This window comes from Limanda limanda, chromosome 8 (assembly GCF_963576545.1).
Source record: "Limanda limanda chromosome 8, fLimLim1.1, whole genome shotgun sequence".
Taxonomy (NCBI): Eukaryota; Metazoa; Chordata; class Actinopteri; order Pleuronectiformes; family Pleuronectidae; genus Limanda; species Limanda limanda.
The window spans coordinates 14,742,867-14,762,154 of NC_083643.1; positions in this window are offsets into that span (position 1 = coordinate 14,742,867).

The window sequence follows — 19,288 nt, forward strand, 5'->3', positions numbered from 1 at the left end:
ACTATCTTAATCTGAGAGGTTTAGCTGACACAGTTGGCTGAGCTGCCTGTGTTTGTGTCCTGCTGTTTGCACACATAACCCAGGCTGTACTCATATCAGACTTTCCAAGAGGAGGCAGAGCCAGCGAGGTTTCTCACCGCTTGAATCACAACTCACTGTTTTTAATCCCTTTCTTTTCCTTGTCTGATTTCAATTCAAAGGCTAGCAGTCATCTGGCTGCTAGCCTGCTTGAAAAAAAGCACTTGTTGCACAGAAGATAATAGACATAATTAAAATTCAGGGCGCTCAATTAATAAGAAAGGGAAATTAATTTACATTCTAGTTCCCATTGTGCTTGTGAGACCCATATAGCACTGAGATCCCCGCTTGTGTTCCACAGGGCCAGGAGCTCTCATACCTGACTGAGCAGATCCAGATAACAACCAGTTATCTTTGCCTCACAGCACTACACATCCCAGAGGGAGATCACCTCTCGAGGTAGACACAGCAACGCGAGATTCAGACTAAACAGAATAGCACCGTTTACTCTTCCATCTACCTTCACTTTAATCGCACAAGTGCCCTGGAAAATCAGTGTTGTGATGTTAGTTAAAAACAGAAGAGGGGTTTTAAGAAGAGTTGGAACTTTGAGGGTTTGAAACCGATGTGCACACGAAGCTGTCTGTTTGAGGTCAGTATTTCAGACAACTAGTTTTAGTCCAACATGGTGAGATCTCTTGTTTTCAGTTAGACCAGTGCTTGATTCATCTACAACAGATACAGCACTGCTCCTTCACGCTTTATGCACCTTCAAATAGACCAAAATCAACTGAACCAGATATATTATCATCTGGTGCTTCATTACCCACAATACAACTCAATCTCTAATAATAATAATAATAATACATTTTATTTCACAGCGCCTTTCATGTCACTCAAGGACGCTTTACAATTTAAAACAGGAGCAAACAAATATCAAAACAATTAAAATTAAAAGTGCAAGTAAAAACAGCATGGCAACTACAGTGAGAATGCAATCCTGAAAAGGTGGGTTTTGAGAGAGGATTTGAACTGAGGGAAGGAGTCAATGTTTCGGATGTCAGGTGGGAGTGAGTTCCAGAGTTTGGGAGCAGAGCGGCTGAAAGCTCTGCTCCCCATGGTGGTAAGCCGGGCAGAGGGGACAGTTAGATGGATGGAAGAGGAGGATCTGAGGGAGCGGGTGGAGGTGGCAGTGTGAAGGAGGTCAGACAGGTAGGGAGGGGCAAGGTTGTGGATGGCTTTAAAGGTATGAAGAAGAATTTTAAAGTTGATACGGAAGTGAATTGGAAGCCAGTGGAGTTGCTGTAGGATGGGGGTGATGTGGTGGAATGAGGGGGTGAGGGAGATGATACGGGCAGCTGAGTTCTGGACCAGTTGGAGTTTATGGAGGGATTTCTGGGGGAGACCAAAGAGGAGAGAATTACAGTAATCGATACGGGAGGTGACAAGGCTATGTACAAGAATAGAGGTGGTATGGGGGGTGAGGGAGGGACGGAGACGATTTATGTTACGGAGATGGAAGTAGGCGGTGCGGGTGGTGATGTTGATATGAGATTTGAAGGAGAGTGAGCCATCGACGATGACACCCAGACTCTTTACCTGGGGGGAGGGGGAAACTATGGAGCTGTCAATTGAGAGGGAAAAACTGTCAACTTTGAGTAGAGTGGATTTAGTACCGACTAAAAGGATTTCGGTTTTATCACTGTTAAGTTTGAGGAAGTTTGAGGTGAACCAGGTATGAAGTGCAGAAAGGCAATCTGTCAAGGATGAGGGAGGAAGAATGGAGTTGGGTTTGGTGGAGAGGTAGAGCTGGGTGTCATCCACGTAGCAGTGAAAAAGAATATTGAATTTACGGAAAATAAGGCCAAGGGGAAGGAGGTAAGTAATGAAAAGGAGGGGACCCAGGACAGAGCCCTGGGGGACACCAGAGGAGACAGGGGACGGTTGGGAACGGAAGGATTTGAGTTGGATGAACTGAGTGCGGTCTGAGAGATAGGAGTGGAACCAGTCAAGGGGGATGCCAGTGATGCCGATGGAGGATAATCTGTTGAGGAGGATGGTGTGGGAGATTGTGTCGAAGGCCGCACTCAGGTCAAGGAGGATGAGGATGGATAGTAAACCGGAATCAGCTGCAATAGGGAGGTCGTTGGTGATTTCTCTAACAGTCCTCTCTAACAGTCCTGTCGCAGATTTGGGTGTAGTTTTCAGTCTCAACCACAGACTGTATATTAGGATAGACGACATTACTGCTGCATGTCTGCAACATAGGTCGAAAATCCCACCTCCTCCATGTTAATGGTTGGAACATTGGCTATGGCTCCAAATGTACAAGATGTCAGTGTTCATATACAGGAAATTAAACTTAATTTCTGAAAAGTAGGAGGAAGTGGAGACACGTCCTCTATCGTTATATATAAAGTCTATGGTCCCCACTCGTGCATATTAGAATAGCTCTACAATATTGTATATAACATTTGTTTGCATATGTAGAGGCAACCCCCACCCAACACATGTAAACAAACTTTGAACTGATAATAGACACATATGATATTGTGAGTCAAGTTTGTGTTAATGATGATAACCACTGACTTTTACACAGATGCTTCCAGTAAGGCCCATTTAAACATGATGCACATTTTAAAGCAAACATCTCAGACCAAATTAATTCAATCAAATAGAAAAGGGTATCTTTATGTGTTTGTGTATTGCAAAAATAGCACACAAACCAAAGGAAATTACAGATTATAACATCTTAAAGACTACAGCGGTTCCTTTACAGTCAAAACAGAGATGAACAGAGGTCGTCAGTTGCCAAACTAATCATATGTGAAGTACCTCCCTGAAATCCCTGAAACCGATTACTATTTTAGTCATGCGTCACCGTCAAAGATACATTCATTGATTGGTTTGGCCTCTTGGGGAAGTGTAAACGCTGACATATCATCGTCTTATAGCGCAGCTGATGAACCTGTTGGCAAACAATTGCTTGCTCGGTTAAACTGAGCAACATCAGCTCTCATCAGCTTAGAGTCGTCGTTCTGGTCACCTGATGGCTTTAAGTCCAATTATCAGTCTCTGGCTGTTTTTTGGTTTCCACAGAACCCTTTGATAAACATCCGACTCTTTAGCTGCTAAAAGCACAGGGGGAGGGGTTAAAAGGGGCATGAAGATGGTTCATTAGAATGCTTCTGCTGAAAACAACCAATCACAACCAAAATCCAAACAAAGAGCAAAAAACGAGATAGAGCTTTCGAGGACAGGGTATGTGACGATTCTCTTTTTTTCATGAAGTCATTTGGTCTCAAATATTGATTAGTTGTAGCTTTAAGTGTTTTTTAATGATTCAGTCTTTGAGCAGACAGAGGATGAACTAGCCTTGTCCCTTTTCAGTACACTGGGATCCCCACCGTTTCTGTGAACAAGATTTAGCTCGGCTCCAAACTCAGGGGGTCAGAGCTCCAGTTGGCAGATTTTGACAATATTTCCTGTGGTAGGATGATGACATTGTGCCTTATTTTTAAAGGCTTTCAGAGGTGAAGCTCTCTGTCCAGATATACAGAACTGATTTAGTCTGCAGGGTCACACAAGGAAAGGGATCGATCTGATCTTAGCATTGACCTCACAACTGTATTTAAGACGAAACCTAAAAACAGGTACCTGCTGTTTAGGTGTGAAATTATTGTTATTAATTATATTCATTTTTGAAATTATATCCCTCCCCTAAGGTTGCAGGTATTGTGAGCATATGGAAGCCCATTCCTGTCATTTTGTTGAAAAAAATGACGACTAACAAACTCCAAATAATGACTTAAATATTAGATAAATTGACTTACTATCTAAAAACAATATCTTAGTATTTCTAAATAATTACTTAAATTCAAAAGATTTATGACCTATGATCTCATAATTTTAACATTTTAATCTGATTGTTTTGATTTAGCGTTAATCTTTTTATTCTCTCAGTGGTGTAAATAGGCTTCCATACATTATACAATCCTGATGATTCATTAAATTCAAATTTTTGACATTTCAACTATTCTTAGGCTCTTATTCTCAATGATTCCCAGCTCTCTTTTCCTTCTAAGAGAAACAACGTCCCACTTCCTGTGGCGTTAGAGACACCCTGAGTGCTGCTGGGATGTTTTCCATTGCATGACTCTGTCAGTATCACAATGTGGTGACTCATGTTTATCTTCTCTGCTGTTGTGCCTCCTCCTAATATGATGTTTGAAGACTGAAGCAGAAATAGTGTGTGTTTGTGTGTCATCTTGCGTATATTATTGTCTAAATGTGTCATGAAACAGTACATGATATTAAAATCTATATCTTTAAATACATGAGATATACTTTATACAGTTATGGTGATTTATCCTGAACTGATTTCAAACGGACTGTTATATAATTCTGGTGTATTGTCCTCAGACTGAACCTGTGATGTTGCTCTCTATTCAGTGGAACAGTGAATGCTGAATGGACAGAGAACCTGATGTCATTAGCGCTGATCAAAGTGCTCACCGTGCATGTCATTACCGTATTGTACCTTGACAAAACGGTCACAAAGCATACTGGATACTGCAGTAGCTGTGTGACAGATCCAAAATAAAGTTTCCTCAGAATTGATGCAGCGGTTAAAGCATCACTGATGATACCAAGATGATTCAGAACTAATTTATTTGGACCTTGTATATGCGTCGACTCTGATCCCAATTATCCTCATAAGCCTGCACACTCCAGCATATGAACTTCATGAGCATCTTGTCTTTGCAAGGATATCGACTACAGCTCATTAAAGAAAGCAGGCTTAGTGTAGAATCGTTCTTTTCTCCATGCTTTGGCACACAAATTGGTGAGTAGATATAAAGGAGGAAGATGTGGGGTCATCGTTGTGAAATCAATTCACATGCACTTCAACAACACGGCTCCAGACCTGCGATTCATCAAACCGTATTCGCTCCACATCAGTGTTGTATTCTCTGTTATTAGGATCATGACTCGCTGGACTAACACGGATTCCGTGGAAGATTCAACCAAAACATCTCAGACGCAGAGGCAGCCAGTGTACCTGGTGTGTTCATCTTGTTGTGGATTTTATTTGGCATTGTATTGATAACTAGCATGGTAGGTTAGCATGAATTCTGGCTGTTGTGTGTCCCAAGCATGAAACTGTTGTTTTTTTGGTCAATATTATGATTGCACCGGTACCAAGCATCGGGCACACCACTGTCAAGGCAACACATACGTGTGAGTCCACACAGATGAAAACAACTGCCGTCTCTTTGGACCTTGCATAAATGACACTTATTGATCCCAATTAACTAAAGAAGCCTGCATTTGAAATTCATGAGCGCCGTGTCTGTGCATGGACAAACCTGATCAAGGTAAAGCTCTCTCAAGGCAGCCTGCTAAGCATTCAAGCTAGCTGTGCTTGTCTTTGCACCCAAATTGGTATACATATATCAGGTAGGAAGATTTGGGGTCATCATTGTGACATAATTACGCACTCTGCAGTTGCACTTCAACAGCAAAGCTCCAAACCTGTGATTTACAAAACCTTAACCTGCTCTACATTAGTGCATATCTAGTTCTGCTGATTCTCTGTGTCTGCGATCATGACTATTACACATTATACACGTTCACTTTTGCAAAAAAATTTGGTGTGTCGCTGCTTGTGAGTTTTTATATGTGCCAGCTAGTGTTGCACCTCCACAGTCGCAAGAAGATGTGGCTGTTTCTGTGTTTTACAGTGTTGCTGTTGATACAGGCACAGATGGAGAGGATGTGCCCTAAATAAATATGTAAGTATCCATGCTGAGTTCCTGCTCCTCCTGCTGCTCCCACTGATCTCATTGATCTAATTGCTCTTTTAAAGCCCAAATGCCTCTACTGAAATGCTCCCAGTGTGAACCAGTCAAGGTTCCTGATTATGAGCTCTGCACTCTGTGATCATTCCATTCATTTCACATTCACTGGCAAAGACCACACAACAGTAATATGCAGTTTAAGTGTTTTAAGGGGAGACGAGGTATTGGATGTTGAGGACGGATGAAGGAGGGAGGAGTGAGTCTGAAAGACGTTCAGCTGGTCTGGAAGGACGTGCTGAGGACCAGGCTAATTCCACCTCAGCTAATTACAGGCCCCAGACGGTACCTTGAATTAGATGAGAGAGAGGTAAGTGCCAGACTGAATAGTAAACGATGAGGGAAAAGGAGAAAGACAAACTCAGTGTGATGGTGTGTGATCACAGCTCTTAGCAGCACACTTACAGGTGATGCATTTGGCCAGCAGCTTGCATGGGGCTGAGAAGGAAGATAAGGTGCAAAACCTAGGCAGACTAACTCCCATATGGTCTACTTTAGTACTTTAGAGCATGAATATGAGAGAGTCGAATTCAGAGGACCTCAAGAAGTCGACACAAGCCAGCAAGAACATGATTCTAGGATTAATTCAATCATAGGGGATATGTAGCCTGAGCATAGAAAACAGATGCAGATGCTGAGAAGGTTAGAGGTGAGTGGCAAACATGTAGCTGTGAGAACAGACTCTGGGTTAACATGGTAACATGGGAAGAGGAGGTAGAATGACAATGGAGGCCAGTTACTAGTAAAATGAAGAATCTGATATAAGCTAAATGGATGTTGGAGAACAATATTATTTATAGGCCTATATGGACATACATTTAAATGTAATATATGAGTTAATCACTACATGATTCCTTTTACAAAATGTATGTAACATGAAGTGAACCTTGTTGACCATATTTCGTGCATTATGTGGTCAACCATCCTGCCTTAAACTATCTACACCTCAGGTGCCGTCATGAATTAAACCGGATTGATCAGATAGAGCTGTTGAATAATGCAGTCAAATGGTAAGAGCACACTTTGAAAAGATGGGGCAGAAACTCTTTATGTATTCAAATATAAACCTTGTTCCCCGTTCTCCTGGTAATGTGTCAGTTTTGTGCAATGCGGCTAAAACTTGGCCTCATGCACCATGTTAGAGAGTTAAACAAGCGGAGTAACACCATAGGGATGATTAATATGATTTCTAATCCAGGACAGTCGACTAGAGACTCATCTTCCTCAAGGGATTGTGGTTGGAACTGAATGGGGTCATCCACAAGAAAAAACAAAACTCACTCCGCCTGTGAAAAATCAAATGCTCTCTGGAGCAATAATTCGCTAACAACTGTAGAGATCTGTAGAGAGTTTTGTTTCTCAAACACAACAAATCGGCCCAACAAACTTGAGTTGAACGAGAAAAGTCAAAGTATGTCATAGAGATAAATATTGCCCTCTGCAAACTCCTTTAGGATCCTTGGTCTACGCTGATTTACTCAGGTATTTGAATTATGGGCACACATTTTTGTAATTACTCTCACAGGGTAAACTCATTTTTTATTGATACAATTATTTTTTAATCAAAAGAGCCTCCATTTTCCTATAAGACTACCCCCCTTCACAGCAAAAAGGAAAAAATACACAGTGTCAACTTTTATACGGCCCCGTTGTTTTCCTTGCATTTGAATGATGCATCATTTAGAGTGCAATCGACATTTGTGTTTTGATAATGTCACACAATGGATGTCAAATATATTCTATCATTATCTCAACATCGGCGCATTGTGCTGCTGACATTTGATGACACAGATATGATTGACACTCTGCATGACGACATTTACAGAAGAACACAAGACATTGGATTCGATGTGTTCATGGCACGTTGCTGGTGTTGTCCAGAGCTCATTGTTAGTAGAGGTTTGGCTCGATCAATGTGATCAGTCATGCAGAGCCAGGTGTGTGGAGTAGCTCAGCGAGGCACAGGGACAGGGTTTATAAATAAACCAAATAAAGGACGGTGCCGTCAGTGACCCTTGAGATGTGACTTTGGAAGGGATGGAAAGGCAGACGTTTATCTTGCAGAAACTAATAAAGCACTGTCTGTCAGCTGGGAGGTGAGTCATCCCAGAGTAGCATCATTAGAGAGAAGCAGCGCTCTGATCATGTCTCTGAGGGGAGTTGACCACCACACTGCACCACACATCCAACTGAGACCACCATGAAACACGCAGATACACTCGCTATACAGACTGTTCCTGCAAACAGCAGGTCTGCAGCACATGTTGTCTCTGGAATAGAAAAAAAAGTCAATTGTCATGGTGATAATCTCCAAATAGAAAAAAAATCATTCATCTTATCAAGCATCTTTTGTCGGATAATGATGTGTTACCTTGTCAAAGCTGTCATTGCACTTCCCTCACACAAAGAGTCATCCGGAGACCTTTTACTTAAGCATGTTCTTTAACCCCTCAAACATGACAGCTAGCAAATAACCAGGAACAATGTCGTGCTTCAGTGGCCCAACAGAATTGTTTCCTCAATAGATAAAATAACATAAAAACAACCTTTATTGATCAAGTCCATGCATTGAATCATCACAATAAATGAACTTTTCTTGAAATTTGACTGAATTAAATAACAATACTTTGTTGTGTATATAAATGTACAACTAATATGAATCTACAGCCAGCAGCTGGTTAGCTTAGCTTAGCGTATTTATTTGAATAATGTGGAGGCAGCAAATCCCACCTCTTCGAACATTTAAAAAGGCCTAGTTGGTTTTTGAAACACTTTTTATGTTATTTGTTCAAATCCTCCTCGTGTACTGATAGCTATCAATAATAATTTCTTAAAAAAGCATAAGTGCATGTGGCCACTTCAGGGCTGAAGTTAACACAAACAATAATTTAATTCGGTCCAAATGATAGGGGATGTATTGGTTGCATTTTTTCAAAGTGAAGCCTGCTTTTGTTAACTTTTCCAGGATTACCAACCCTAGCTTTAATGCTTAAAGACTTAAACTTGATTTAATGTTTTGACAGAGCTAGCTCACTGCCTCCAGTCTTAATGTTTAACTAATCACTAATCACCTGCCAGCTCTAACTTCATATTTACCTTACACATATGAGTGGGATTGATCTGCTCATTCAACTCTCAGCAATTAAATGATCAAGTGCTTTCCGGACGGTGCTTCTTAACCAGGCGTATGGCTTTAACTGTGGATCTTTAACAGGACATATATTGCCCATTTACGTGGCTTTACGTCTGCATGTTAACTCAATTGCTGTGCAAGGCTTTTTTCCAAATCCTAAGCATTTTCAGGGTCTCTCCAAGTGCTGATACATTTTTTCAGGGCTGATGAGAGTCAGAAAATCTGCCTGCTCCTGCAGATACCGGGTACTGAGGACGTGAGGCTCGTCCACATCTTTGAAATGTGCTAGTCCCTATTTCAACACTGAGTTTGCTATGCTGCTTATAAACATGCAGAGGAAGCTGGCGGGTTCTAGGAGAAATAACGTATTGATCATATGTCAATTTCTTGGTGCCGTATCAGTCTTGATTCATGAAAGGAGACGTCTTTTTAGACATGACAGAAGATGCCGGAATCTGGCCTGTGTATAGGCTGATTAATGTTTGGAGGGAGGGCAGAGGTGATTCAGTCTTGTGCTCACACTCTTCCCACAGAGCTACTTCACACCCAAATATGACATAAAATGACGTGACTCTTGCTGTGGGAGCTGCAGCTTGTGATTGAAGAAACGAAGCGCACTGGCCCATTCACTCAGGTTGAATAATTGCATGCAGATTGAAATGGTAAAATTTATATAATGACCACGTAAACCTCTCATATACAATTCACATTCACGCACAGCTTCATACAGACTTCTATAGCGTACAACTCATTCTCACACTGCAAAGGGGCAATTCGGACACTTTGCCATGTGGACCGGAGAAACCGGGGATTAAATCATCCGACTTTTGATCAGTGGACGACCTGCTCCACCTCCTGATCCACAGCTGCCCCTCAATCAGGCATGTACACTTCCAAGGAATTTCTCTCTCGCATTTTACATCGCCCTCAGTGTTCTTCCAAAGAAACACACAAAGAGTGACAAGGACAAAAAAAACGAATATGTTGAAGAATGGTACAAAAACACCAGACTGTAATGAACAACAAGGTGTGAAAAGAAATTAGAAAAATATGCATTATATCGGAAACACTAATGACACCACTATAAAAATATACACCATAAGAGTATGTGCACAAGTCAACTAGTTCTGTGTGTGGTGAATAAGTTGTGCAAAGAAGCAAAAAGAATAATAAATACTGTATAAGAGGATGAACAAGTACAATGTATCACATACATTACAATATATATAAATAATTATAATTATTCACAGCATGAAGGATTTTTTATTACGTCCACTGAGCAGTATAAACACCAGTTGAGATATTTTTTATCTTTTCCTTCTAATTAATTTAACAATTTTAATTGATTTAATTTTTCCAGTTTAAACTTACAGTTTAAACAACCACATTAGTCTCTTGTCCCTACCTCAAATATATAACCGACGAAGAACACACCAGCAGCAGGTGTACCAGACCTCTGTCGTCAAGGCAACAATAAAGATGCAGTTAAGATTATAGAACATGTGAGGGTGTGTAACAGAAACAACGTTGACTGTTAGTTTCACACAGGAAACATAACAGTGGTGTCCTGTGTGTCATCCCAACAACCTGGATGTGTTGAACGTCACCTGACTTCTTCCGTTGAATCAAAAAACAACGAACAAAACATGACTAGAATGGCACCCAGAGTATAAACCACATTCAAATTCACTAGATATGGATTTTTTATTTGATCTGCACCAAATTGAACCCCTCTCATAAACATCAGTACCCTAAACATGATATTAAAAATAAAATGTTATCAAGATCGATTAATTATTCTCAGAGAAATCAAGGAAAATATTGGAAACATCTCACAATGCTAAAGATAGTGGAAAAATATATCCTGGATACGCCAGTGATTCGGATCAGCACCAACATTTTCTTCCTGCACCTAATTTGCATATTTGTCTCCAACTTTCATAGTCAAAAATTTATTAAACAATGTACTTGTAAACCTGCTACAATGCCAACGAGTGCAGGTTAAAAGCGGGTTGTGTTAAGCTGCTTACACAGATGATTAGTACGATTAGTACCTCTCCTATACGCTTCTCTTCTTCTAAGACCATTTTCATGTCTCTCATATCTATAGTTTCCTCGTGTTGATTTGAATTTACAAGTTGCTTCTTGATGGCAACACACACTTTGATACCACTGCTGAAATAAGTGAAGTTTAAGTCGTTTGTTTCTGAATTAAAACAGTGTTTTACAGCTTTGAAGCAAATCATACCAAGGTTTTTCCTCTCTCTGCATTTACTGCATGTCACATTCATTTGAAGAGGTCAATTGATTCATGCTTTTGTTTTGCGAGGATCAATAAAGTAAATGGCAATCCCCTAACATGTGTGTGTCACTTAGAAGTCCAATAAAACACAATGGAGTAAAGGTATTTTTAAAAGGAAACCCAGACAGCCAATAGGAGGAAAGGCCTTAAATATAGGCTCCCATTCATTCTGCTGTTTTTGTGATGGCTCATCTCTGGTGTGAATTTACTAATTTACTAGCTGGTGACAAACAGCTCAGTGACATAAGAACATTTGGCAAAAATATGCTCATCTCTCTGCAGCACGGCCCTATATTAGCCCTTTGCCAGACTTCCTGTCAAAGCTGACGTATATAGAGGCGTGAAGATGTCACGGCTCACGACCCTCCTTCCAAGGGCTTGTCCGCGTCCTTTAGCACACTAGGGGTGGAAAACTGCAAAGCCAATATCACAGAGCAGCTGCGGGAACCACTCGGAATGGGACCTCCAAAATCCCAGGTTGTTAGGGGAAAATATCGGGACATAAAACGAGGGACATAATTTTACATAAGTTTCCTTGATGATCCAAATGAAATGGGTCCTAAGGTTCACTCCTGGTCTCATGTGTGATTCTGCATCATTATTTGCATGAGATGTAACACAAGGGAACAGCATCCTGTATCGACCCAGACCCCCTCTTGAAATAGTTGTCGTAGTTTTCCAGTCCTGCGGCTTCATCTCCAGTGTCACAAATTGCTACGTGCGTGTGCGACTCTGACGTAAGAGCTCGCAGCAATTAGTGTCAGCGCTCGCTTTGCTGCGTGTCGAGCCATAGTAACTGCTGAGCTCCATACCAAGCACATGGATACACACCGGTCCCAACAGGCGGAGAGAAGCGGCTCCGAGAATTAATTGCCGGGCTCCTTCTCTGGGTGTCCTGATCCCACCTTGGCATTGTTTCAGTGGGATCTGTTATTCAGCCGTGTCCCCTGTGGTTGGCTGATGTGCAGATGATGCAGGGTTTGAAACGACAGATCATTTTCTTTTGAGGCAGAGGATTCCTGGGTTAAACACATGGCAACAGATGATGGTTGGGAGATCCAGCATCAGTGGGTGGTCTGCTGTTAGTTCAAGATGATGGGGATGTGTTAACCATTCAATTTTAAGGCGTGCTTCATCTCTTCCCCTCTTCTCCTCCCTTTTTAAAAGATACAAGCGGGCCATTTTTAATCAAATTTAATAACCAGGCCATAATCATACCTCATTAACAGCTCTAAATTCGCCCTTATGTGGAGCTGCCATCCATTCAGACGGATCACATGTGTCACCATGTAGCCACAGCTGATGTGAAGCCCGTGTCAAAATAAATTAGCAGCAGATTATTAATAGAAGCACAGAGATCATATCACAAAATTATAGCCAAAAGTAGACGGCGATACACAGTGCCCTTTTCTGCTTCCCGGAGATGCACAGCAACCCGTCCTCCTTCGCCTCTATCTTTTTATTGTGTCGTCATGGAGATGGGTTTTTGTCTTTGTGTCTAATTAAAGAGAGAGCTTTAGATGTATTGACTATCTCAGATCACAGAATTTCTCCCGGTACCCCTCTTCATGTCGTCATCAAACGGCCAGGCTTTAATTAGAAACATGCACATGCAGCCACGAACATGCAGAATACACGTGGAAACCCACACACACAGGCAGATGTCACACGTTGTTATTAATCCGAACCGATAATATCCTTGATTCGCTGGTGCTCCGAGAGAAGATCCTCCCCTCTGTGATGAATTGTTTCACAAATAAACTCTGCGTGACCTTTGCTGACAGACAGATAAACAAGTTGTTGTTTTTTCCGCGACGCACAACTGAGAGACTGGTGAGAAAAATAACAAATTTATCCACGAGCGTGTCAGCAATCAAAAATCAAGTTCTTAATTAAGAGACATAGTTTCCATAGTTACCAGGAGAATAGGAAGGAATGAGCCAGAGCTTTCCAGCTTTCCACATTAGGCTTTTTCCTCATCATGTTTTCCATGTTTTCCTATTAAGAGGGACATTTATGTAACACAAGGCTGTTCAATGTGACAGTGACAATGAGCAAATCAGCATTGGTCATTTAAAAAAAAAAGTTTAACTCATTTCTTAATTGTCATTCAATATCTAAGAGTTTCTATGGTTTTATTGCATGTTTAGTCATTACTGATATCTATTTTTGTATGCACATATCTTATCTAATTTGATCTCATCACGTCTTATCTTATCTTACCTTATCTTATCTTATCTCTGGTAACAATTTGAGGTAACGGGTACAGCCCAGTGTGCCATACGAGAGGCAGGCTCTTGGTTAAAGATGAGAGAAATCTAGTTATTGTCATGCAAACACGAACACAGTTATTAACACCGAGATGATGGCCTCCAAACTACAGTAAATAATGGCATCATAATGGAACTGAAGCCAAAAGAAAGACTTCAAAGCTGAGGCATAATTTAGTTTCATCACATTTCCTCATCTTTGTGAAGGTTATTATACTTTAATCTATAACTCTATTGGAGTTCATTGTTACATTTACTCAGAAACAGTAATTAACTTGATCTTTGTATTTTCCAAGCCGCACATAATATCCCACTGATGTGATTGTGAATTTGATTAAGAGAACTACTCTCAGAAAATTCAACAAGCTATTCCTTGTCCATCACGGTATACGACGGAGTGTTCCTTCAAACATTTTTGAAAACAAATCAAGCAGGACAAGCTGGAGGGTGCTCTACTTGACAGGGGAGGGTGCTTGAAGCACATGTTAATAGTCTCTGCTGGTGAAGTCCGCCCTGTTCCATGGATCGACTTCAGATGACATTGGCTGACCTCGCACTTTCAGCATGGCTGATGGTCATTGGATTAGATTTACTTCATCTAGGTTGATTGCCTTTGCCCCTCTTAAGGAGTCATTACAGGAGCCTTAGGTGTATCATTCATGGGTCTTACAAGTACATGTTCTTCACCTGTATCTGACTGCCAGCGAGCTGTTCTACAATAGTGGTAAAACAGCAGCCTCCAGTGCCAACTGCTGGAACTGCAGTCTCTCCGACGTATAGTTCTCAGCACATGAGTATTTTTATTTTATATCTACTGTTATTTCCAATGACTCCTCTTTCATAATTATTGAATATATGTATTATAAAATGTGTATGTTACTTTCCACCAAACTGTTAAAGCATAAAATAAATTGATTGAGAAAAATTAAACATGACTTACACACACACAGTAAACTAAAGTGTTATAGCTTTACATTTCAGTAATATGAAAAATAGGGTCCATTTCATATTTAGTTTTAGAAATACATTCAATACAAAACATATAATAGAAATAGTTCATATTTTCACAAAAGTAAATCACCGAGATGTGTTTAGAAAATGTTGTCGAAGAAGGAATAAACTAAGATTTAGATAAAGAAAACATCATTTGTAGGTAGATGTGGTCTCATCTTAACTTTGTGAATGAATGTGAAGGGCAGTGTTCTTCCTGCTTTAATGTTTTTCAAACCAGTTGTATTCTCCTATAAAACCTGGAGCTGTGCGTACAAATATTCTCAAATAATTTGTACAGTTAAAACCTTGGATGGAAAAACTGGATCATTACACTTTAATACTATAATAATCGGTTATCTGTCAGGAATAAACACATTTATATGATTTAAACTGTATCTGGGCCCTTTTACTCATATGTCAGCAATGTTAGTCAATCATGATTAGCCTACATCATCATCACCATGTATTTGTTCATTGTCTAATTTCAATGATTATAATTAAAAGGGAAATAACCATGTGCATATTTTATATGTTGTATGGTTCCGATAAATATCTCTATACACCACCAACTAATTCATCCATAATTTTAAAAATCCATATGTAATACTATGTTGGTGTGTCCGAGCGTCTTATAACAGATGCAGGTTAACTCCTGAATGCGCTGCAGGTCTTTCATAATTATTTGCAAACACTTGATACTATTCATGTTAATCTAAAATGTATTACTAGTTGATTGAGCCTATACTCGTGAATATACCAGCACCACTAGTGTGTGAGAGTAGGAAAAGCAAAAGAGGTTAATTGTACATGTGCACTAAAAAGATGTAAATCAAATCTCAGTGAGAGAGAATAATACTGATGATCATGTCAAGTCTGATAAAATGGGTGATTTGACAACAGCAATATGCCACAAAACACATAGAAATCTGTAGATGAGTCCCTCAGGAGACCTCATGGTATAATACGTTTAATGCCAAAATGTAAATTATACAAATTGTCACATTGGATATTAAAGAAAACCTGCAGTCTATAAATAATGGAAAACACTCAGCCAATCAAAAAACATACAGACAAAAATATTAAAATTATTTGTGGACTTTGAAAAGAACACTAGTAGATACTTTCTGTCAGGTGAAAACATAAAAACACTATAATGACTAGTAAATAACAGTAAAAACAGCCTCACTTTTAGCTTTACACTTTCATGATTTGAGTCCAAATGATTTGAAAATGGTCTGACATCCTTTAAGATGGAAACATAAAAAAAACAGAGTTGCAGTTAAGTGTGAGATATTACCACTCAAACACAAATATTACCAGATTTGTGACATTTTCAGCAAACGAATGATGTATGACGATAAAAGAGAGCGGATTTAGGATAACTGAATTTTTAGAAAGTTAACTGGTTGACCTAGTGACCCAGTCACCATAGATTATACGATGAACACATTATTTTCTCCAAGCAGCAGCATATTGTGTCCAGTTATCAGTGATGGAAAGTGTCAGACACATACCCTTATCAGTTCTCCGTCCAACAAACATGTGATAGATAGCTGGGCTGGAAAAGTGATAAGGAGATGTGCTCGACAACATTATAACCTGAACAGCAATCGTTTTGTAATAACACAATAATGAAAAACAAAACAAAGGCCTTCAAAACAAAACGGTTAAAAGAAGCTCAGAACGGAGTCGCCCTGAAACAAAAAATAATAAAAAAATAGTCTCACTTAGTCGTCAAATCATCAGCACAAAACGTTCATCCTGAGTGTTTACAAAAATCTGTGTCCACAGTTTTTAGCGCTGATGAACACAAATGTCCTCAGAGAAAGATGATGTCTACACCGCTTCAACACCAGGACCAGAAAACTGTCCAGCTGCAGTCGGTGTCCACTCCTGATAACACAGCTCGGTGTGCAAACAGGCAGAGTAAGTTTGAGGACCCGTCCCATGGTTTTATTTCCCTGTGGCCCCACCTCATCCCCGGTGCTGTCCTGTCTCTTACTGGTTCACAACGAATACATCAGATTTTATCTATTCACCCCCTGCTCTCTGCTTTGTCAGTCATTGTTGTGCACTGCAATGGGACTGACTTAGTCCTAAAGATAACAGCCAGAACTTTGCTACACTTTTTAAACAAAAATCAAATTAAATAATTATTGTAAATGATCAAAATTAGATGAAATAACATGCACAAAAAATTGTTAAAAGAAAGTTATAAAAGATGATTAAAATGTATATTCAACAGTTTAAGAACCTTTTATCTTGACTTTAATCCCTGAGAGAAGGTTTATATCAAGCTTTTATTTTTTTTAAATGGACACTTGGATCTGAGGAATGTTTAATTTGTTAACAGACCTCTGAAATAATTGACAAGTAACCTATGAAAAAATAACAGCAGTTAGGTAAATCATGAATTATTTTATTAAAAAAAATGTATTTCACTGCAGATAAACCAGGTAGGATGAACACAACATTTTCTAACTTCACTCTGCACCATAGCCTGTTTATAAAAAGCTTTGGAGACAACTTCCAGCACACAAACAATAAAGAGTGACAGTATATTGTAGAACTGTTTGAGGAGGACTCACTTATGACAAGGAATATTTTTGTAGTTCTGGACTCCACAACATTAACCCAGGACAAACAAACAGCCCATATCAAGCAGTTTAGAAGCACACACTGCACTATTTATTGAAAATTAACTCTATAAATTATGTTTAAATACTAGAAGCCCGAGTTTCTTTAGTGAACCAATTATCATTTACTTTCTGTTTTTAAAAAGGTGCATGTAGTTGTTTTTTTGTGTCAAAGTATGACACACAACCATCAGATCACCTTTCCTTCCTTTCACAATCTTTGAAATCATCAAACATGAACAGACAAATATGCTTCATGTGCAACATCTGACCCCCCCGGCCTGTTATCTGTCTGTCCTGGGCCTGCAGTTGGCAGAGGAAGGACAGCAGACGTCTCTGTGTGCTTTGCTGCTGGTTATCTCTGCCCAGTTCCTCCCCATCGGTGTGAAAAGTCCCGCAAATTAAACACGGCTGGCTCACTTTCTGATCCAGTTCCGGATTTCTTCTCCACACCAGCCGCCAACAGCAGTCACACGGATGAGGGGAGATCTGCCAAGCATCTCCGCTGCAGTGCTCTGCATCTCCTCTGGGATTAGCTGCACTGCATTCCCACCGTCAGCAACACCGGGGCCATCACACACACACAAACACACACATCCCACACACACAGGGGCATGGTCCTCTATACAAACAAGCACACACATAAATTCCTTGTCTTTCTCTTCTCTCCCTGTATCCCACAGACTCACACCAGTCTGGTTTCACCTCCTCTGTTCCCTCTCTCATCATCTCTCCATTCTCACGTACTCGTTCTCACATGCACACACACAGTATATCAGGCTACAGCATCATTCCCTCTTTGTCTGTTTTTTGCAATTCCTCCCAGAGACAACGAGAGATGCTGTGGGATGACGTAACATTTTTTTTTAAGTTGCGGCCGCGCTGTGTCCTCCCTGCTATGACAGGACAGAGACCTCATGCCCTCGTCTCATCCTCTGTGGGGATGGTGGATCACAGTGTATGGACAAGAGGTCAGCGAACACATCATCACAAAATGCTGGAGGCCTTAAATCACATCTACAACTACTGAGAACTTATTTTTGAAATAAAATAAAGGTAATCTCTGCAGAAATGATGGAATCACGTGCACGTTTTCTGTCCTTTTTGATCGGCCACAAACACAAACACCAAAAGCTTCCTGATTCCCACCATTCAGTGAGATAAATTCAAATTAAAGAGGCTGCATCCCAATAGAGGGCTGGCCCCTGGGGGTGACCTTTGGCCCCTGTCGAGACCTTCCACCCCTGCTGCATCCTCCTGGGTCATGATTGCCAGTGGTTAAATAACCATAGACGACCAGCCAAAGACAGGGTGGGATTTCCACTGCGTCTATTTTGTCTGCAAACAAAAGAGGTGCTCAAAATTTAGTGGAGGACAGATTCGGCTTTTCCCAGGGAGACCAGGTAATTCCCACTAATGACGCCCCGAGAGAGCGAGAGAGAGAGAGAGAGAGCAGGGGAGCTTGAGGATTGGCTGACTGCCGAATGATGCAGTCGTGCATGTGGGAACACGGTGCATCAAACTGACTTTCACATCACAGAGCTCACAAGCAGCGGATCGATGCTGCAGTGAACTCTCGAGTGCCCAAATGTCTTATGATTCATTTTTCAAGAAAACAAGCTGCATGTTGCTTCTACAGAAATCACCACACTGCATGTGAACTGTCCTGCAGCATTGCTCCAAAATACAGTAGGCTCAAATCAAATGAATATCCAGCAGAGGGCACCAAAGATGATTTCTATTTATAGAAGTTGACAAAGATTTCTAAAGGGGATTAGAGGCTTCCTGAGGTTGCCTCGCTTGGTTTTCTGAGAGAAAAGGGTCTATTTTCTCTGACTGAGTACTAACAGGAGACTGCAGAGCAGCTATTACTCTTATCAGTGTGAACAGTGGGGATAATTATAATATGTTCAACGGTAAATACGCAAATGGATTTTGCTAATCCTCATCTGTCGTGGTATTTTTGTACCTGACAGCAGCAGTGGTAGATTCATCAGTATTTGTTGTTGAATGTTAAGTAGTATTGTACTGAACCGACAGTACCGCAGCACTGAATATGTTTGATTTGTTTACAGGCA